Genomic DNA, 6,067 nt, shown 5'->3' with positions numbered 1-6,067 from the left:
AAAATCCCATTTTGTCTCTTAGCTTAGTGCTTTTTGGGTTCTATTTTTACGGTTGGGAGGGGATGTTCATTTGCTACCCCTTGAATGCCTTGTCTCTATCTAACCTAGGACTTCTATATCGGCATTTCATTATTGTGGGTGTATCTAGCTCCTTTTTAAGTTTTATGTGATCTTAAAAATGTTAATCATTTATCTCCATGTCATCTCATAACATAAGCTTCATCAACCCCCAAGAGCTTTCATCCTCATCACACAACCTAGAAATTAGTTTTGTGAGTATGTGCCCTATCTCTTCGTATGAAAATGTTAACATGTTAGGGAATCTTTTGGTGGTCTCATATGAAATTGATTCTTTCATATGAATTAAGCTAGAAGTAGTGCCAGGGAATCTTTTAGTGGTCTCAAATGAACCTAAGTCTTTTAGATGGATTGAGCTAGAAGAGGCAGTGCATGAGTTTTAAAATTTCCTGGGTAGGACTAATGTGCATCCTACTTCCACTTTGGCTACAAATGGACAATTATTACTTGTGATTTCTTCAATAATACATGTGTCTTCACCTCCAAGAGCTAGATATAGTGCATCTACTTTGTTAAAGAACTTTTAAAAGTGAAGGCTACACATTGATAAAAGATTCACAAGCTATGGGAGGAGGAGGATGCAATTCTTGATATCAAAGGCTCAATTGAGGAAAACATGCACTACGATGTGTTTTATTTAAAATTTTAGGGAGAGTAGGGCTGAGAAAGCTAAGAGTTGTGAGGGAATAATAGTTTGGTTTGAATCATTAGGAGAAGATTGTTATTAGAATGTAGTAATCAAACTTTGAAGAATGACTATGGAAGAGTATCATTTGGGGAGTATGTAGACTTATAGATCGATCTTTAAAAACATCCATAGCTTGGGGAATGCCAAGCTTGCACATTTGCAAAATTAGAGAAGGTATTTTAGGAATCCACATCTTACAGGGCCTATTGGATATATGGCAATATCATGCATCAAAAGTACTTTTCTATGAATGTAGATGTGACGACCACAAGACAAAAACTATACTGGATGGATAATTACACAACATTTGTGGTTTACACTCTATACAGTAATGAAAAGTTTGCTAGCGATAGTCATTTTAGTGGATTGTAAGATACCAAAAAAGTAAGAAAGGGAGTCTGAAGTATATGTGCAAACCTCAAGAGCCGATGATAAAGGGAAGCAACATCAAGTGAAAAAGGTACCAATATTTTTACATGTACAAGTTGATTCTCTAAAAGTTCGAGAATTTTGTATAAATTTTGCAAAATTTTACTTATGCAATAGTGCTCTTAAGAACCATAGAGAGCAACAAGTTCAAGAACTCTCAAACTTGGCAAAGCATAGAAGTGCTTGAAAAACCTCGATAAGTATCTTAGGATCTTTATGATGGTATGGAACAAAAGGAGACCTATTTTTTGCACCTCATGGTAGTTCCAAAAGATGTGAAGGAAGAGACACTTGTACAAATACATCTTGTGGGATGCATTTTGTATCACAAAAATCTCCAAGCTAAGTTATTTTTCAATTATCCAAACTTTCATAATGATCCAAATTTGCAAGCACAATAACTCATTGCATTATCATATCGCAAGAAGGCTATGTGATAATGAAATGAGTTATTGTGATTGATATATCTGGATCATTGTGCTAATTTGATAACGGAAAATAACTTATCTTGGAAGGGAGAAGTCTCCCTTCCAAGAACACCATATATCAAGCTCAGTAATACATCAAGAGACAATAAAATCCAAGAATTTCTCACATAGATGTGTATGCTTGTTTATAAGAGAAATTTTAATAAGATCAAAGGTCATACTCATGATCGAATAAATTAAATATTTAGTACATTCTCCAAGAATCTTGGATGAAATGATGAATTCACTTTGGTAGACATGCTGGATCTTGTGAAAGGATATAATACTCCATGTCCTGAGGTTTATGACTTGAAGGAGACTTATGATTTCATAAAATCTATTCAAGGTGAAGAAGGTGAGGAATTTTATACTAAGAGATTGAATGACATGAGATGTCAGCATCATTTCTCATAAAGTAAAAATTAGATCAAAGAACATATCTGTATGGTAAGCAAAATGCTTAGCTTACAAGTTTTGTCCTTGATTCAAGTTCGTGAAATTCATACTTAAGCGTGAGAATCTCTAGTGATTGATAGTGAGGTCCTGGGGTGCCAACTCCCTTTAGTAAGAAAACCCATCAAAATCTTGAGTATGAGATGAATTTAACAATATGCCATGAGTAGAAATTATTTAAATGAACATGGTTGTGTTCTACAGTAAAAGAGCTTAAAATATGTCTTTACACCTTGAAATTTGGGTAACACATGAAAAAGATACATTAATTTGAAAGGAGATGGGTTTTCATATTTTAGTGTATTTTTTCTTTTACCCCCCCCCATCCAAAAGACCCCCCCCCTTGGGCCTCACATATTATGAAAAATATGTACAAATTTTAAAATCTTGCATATTTTTCAAGGTATATACTTATATTTTGTGGGTGGGGGGACATGAAATTTTCATAATTTTGCCTTGCATATTTGAATTTTTTAAAGGAAATCCATGCATATTATATATGGACCTTGTCCCTTCATTACCTAGATTTTGGACAAGGGTAGTAACATATTACATATTGAGTTGGCACCCTAGGAGTGAGGTGAAATAGGCACAAGATCAAAGAAGGGGTGTTGAGAATATTAAAGGTGCATGTTTAAGAAAGAATCTTGATTGAGAAGGCAAAAACATAATAATAACAACGGTTGGCGGGGAACTACTACAGCATCGGTCAATGATTGGAGACATTAAAGTGTGTGGTGGAATACTTTTGGAGACATTAAAGTGTGTGGTGGAATACTTTCTTTAAAGACCAAGCCCTCATCCTTGATTAGTTCAAGAGTAACACTAATAATTTATGGAAATCCTTTTGTATGGCCAACATCTTCTCCTCCTTTAGGATAGATTGTATAATCTTAAAGTCTACTACTTGAGATAGAAGCTTTAATTAGCATATCTACATGAGAGATGTATCTTGGTGCATGTTGACCTCGCTTGCCAAGGACAAGAAGAGCTTATTGAAATGTGGGTTCCATACAAGATTTGAAGGTTGGGTCCATGATTAGAATTCTTGCTCAGGAGGAACCTCTTGAACATCCATTCTAGATTGCAAAAGTGGCAAAAATAAAAAATTCTATGCAAGGGAAAGTGACTTCCATTGTTATGCAATGGTTTAGGAGTATTGCATGCTAATCCATTGAAAGGGAAATATGTTCTTTTATTAGTTCCATGTCCAAAAAGGAGAAAGGCAAGAAGGGCATCAAAAGCCAACCATGATTGGGTGTTCTTCATCCTAAAGAAGTAGGCATATCTGTTTATGATTTTCCACTTACAAATGATGGTTTCAACCTATGCCACACATCCTGTTGGATTCTCCTCTAGACTCACCTGGTTGCAAATGGAAGGAGCATTATGTCTTCATAGAGACAAAGGGAATGCTCTTCTTAATAGTTCCGAGGAGGATGGGATCATCCACTTCTAAATAATCATCATCAAATTATGACAATGACCTTGGTTGTGATGTCACTATAGGCATTGATATAAAAGAGTATGCACTAGTAGAGTGAGAGAGTGCATGTACACTTTTTACTATGTAGCTATACCAAAAATTCATATTTTTTAAAATATCATTGTACGCCCAAATTTTTCAATTCATTTGATGATGTTAGCAAGGCATAAGGGCTATGTATTGTGTCTTTTAGAATTACATAAATGTTACATTTTTCAAAATTCAATGGAAAATACTTTTAAATGTAGGCCTCTTTTTTGCACCTTTTTTTTCATAGTAATAGTGTGTTTAATTATGATAGAAAAAGTCTCATCTTTTTTATTTTAAAAAGGAATATTGCATTTAGTTCTTGTATTTGCACAATGTTACCAATTTATACACAATCATAATTTTTGTGAAGAATTTCATGTTAGGGTAAAAAGGCTTGCTACACAATGGATAAGGCAAGTGGCAAAGAAAGAAACCATGTATAGATAAGATATCATTGAGGATATGCCATGCTAAGGGAGATGCCTTCTGTCCAAAAAATTTCCACATCATTATGGGCTCTACTCTATATTTGTTCATGTGATTGCTTGTTTATCAGCTATGTATTTTGAAATAAACAAAAGAGAAAGAGCTCAAAAAAAGAACGCATAGACCTCGAAGATCACGCTATAGAGGACTTGCATCTTGAAGAATTAGATGTGAAGTCAGCTTTTCTTCATGGATATTCGATGAAGAGATTTATATGCAATATCCACAAGGATACGAGGTCGAAGGAAAGGAGGAATTGGTATGCAGGTTGAAGAAAAGTCTGTATGGTTTAAACCAAGCTTTAAGGCAATGGTATTTACAGTTTAATAGGTTTGTGGCAAAACAAGTTTATAGTAGATGTCATTCAGACCACTGTGTTTATTCTAAAAAACTTGTAGATATGGTGAGTTGGAGATTCCAACTCTTCCTTTATAGATTTAGGACTACATGGAAGAGTTATGGTGGGATATGTATGTGTGTTAATTATAAGAAACTAAAGAAGTTAATCCTATTCCTGTCACAATCCTAGAATAAAAGTGCACCATAAAATCTTGGGGAGCATGAAGCCTTGAGAGAAAGAGATCATGTAGAAGAAGGAGAGGATGAGGACATCAAAGGAAGATGAGAGAAAAAAGGTTCAATCCAATTGAATTTTAGTCTCTACAAAAGAATCTATTGGGCCCCTTCAAATATTCCAAGAGCTCCACACATTTGGGTCATACACCACACACTTGCGTACATCCATGCTTGCACACTTGTTCATATCCTTCACACATAGTACATTGGGATTTTCCATGTCACTGTTTATAAAACCCATGTTTGATTCATGTGCCTCTTATCATGACAACACCTCGTCCTTTGGCAATGAGCCGTAATAGCCTCCTCTATGGGCAATGAGGGCATTCCTTTGAAAGATGGCAATGAGATACAAAGGAGGCTATTACCTCTCGTCTCATGTGATGGGCAAGGGTATTGTCTACTCCACAAAAACAAGGATATATCATATGCATATGCTGGTTGCATACTGCTCAAAGGGATGTGCGAATGCAAGTGTAAATAGAGTCATAATGTGGCTTATAAATTTCTATATTTCTCCTCCTTTTAATTCATGCTGCACTGAGATCCATGGAAATTTTCCCTTCAAAATAACCTTAGCTAAAGATCTTAAAGTACAAGGGATTAAAGGATACAAGGTACAAATAACTGCCTTCCAAGAGACCAAAACTCTTTGCTCAATTTTATGGTTAACTAGGCAATCAAAGAGCACAATGAAAGCTTGGTGAACATGAAGCATTGAGAGAAAGAGATCGCATGTAGAAGAAAGAGAGGATAAGGCCACAAAAGAAAGATGAGAGACTAGTGTACATAAAAGGTTCGGTCCATTGTATTTTAGTCCCTATATACAACTCTCTCGGGCCCCTTCAAATAGAACCAAGAGCTGCACCCATTTGGGTCATGCACCACACACTTGTGTACATCCATATCCACACATGTTTTAATATCCTTCACAACATAGTACATTGGGATGCTCCATGTGACACCAATTATAGCACCCATGTTTAATTCATGTGCCTCTTCTCATGGGAACCATGTGAACGCTCACCCTTAACCTCAATAAAGTGTTGTAGAAACCATGATTCTTTCAACTGTGAGAGTGCAACAAAATCTAGATAACAAATGAGATCACATACACAACAAACAAAAATGCAAGAAGGAGAGAGAGAAAGTGTTGGTGCAAAAGTTAAAGTGTTGGTACAGCAGAATCTAGATTGGAAAAGAGCCACACACACACTATAAGAAGGAGAGAGAGAGAGATGAAAAAATGCCTCAACTGCTAGGCAAAAACCTTGTACAAGTGTTGGTGCAATAAGAGGGGGGAAGCCTTTTTATAGGGCCCTTGTCACAAGTCAAACTAGCCAAATGTACACCGACCCAAGGTCAAGTGGCTAA

The sequence above is a fragment of the Dipteris shenzhenensis genome, chromosome 18 (genome assembly GCF_047967505.1).
Source record: "Dipteris shenzhenensis isolate YYH24624 ecotype China chromosome 18, Dip_SZ_1.0, whole genome shotgun sequence".
In the NCBI taxonomy this organism is placed as follows: Eukaryota; Viridiplantae; Streptophyta; class Polypodiopsida; order Gleicheniales; family Dipteridaceae; genus Dipteris; species Dipteris shenzhenensis.
Note: the sequence above shows the minus strand (reverse complement) of the source record.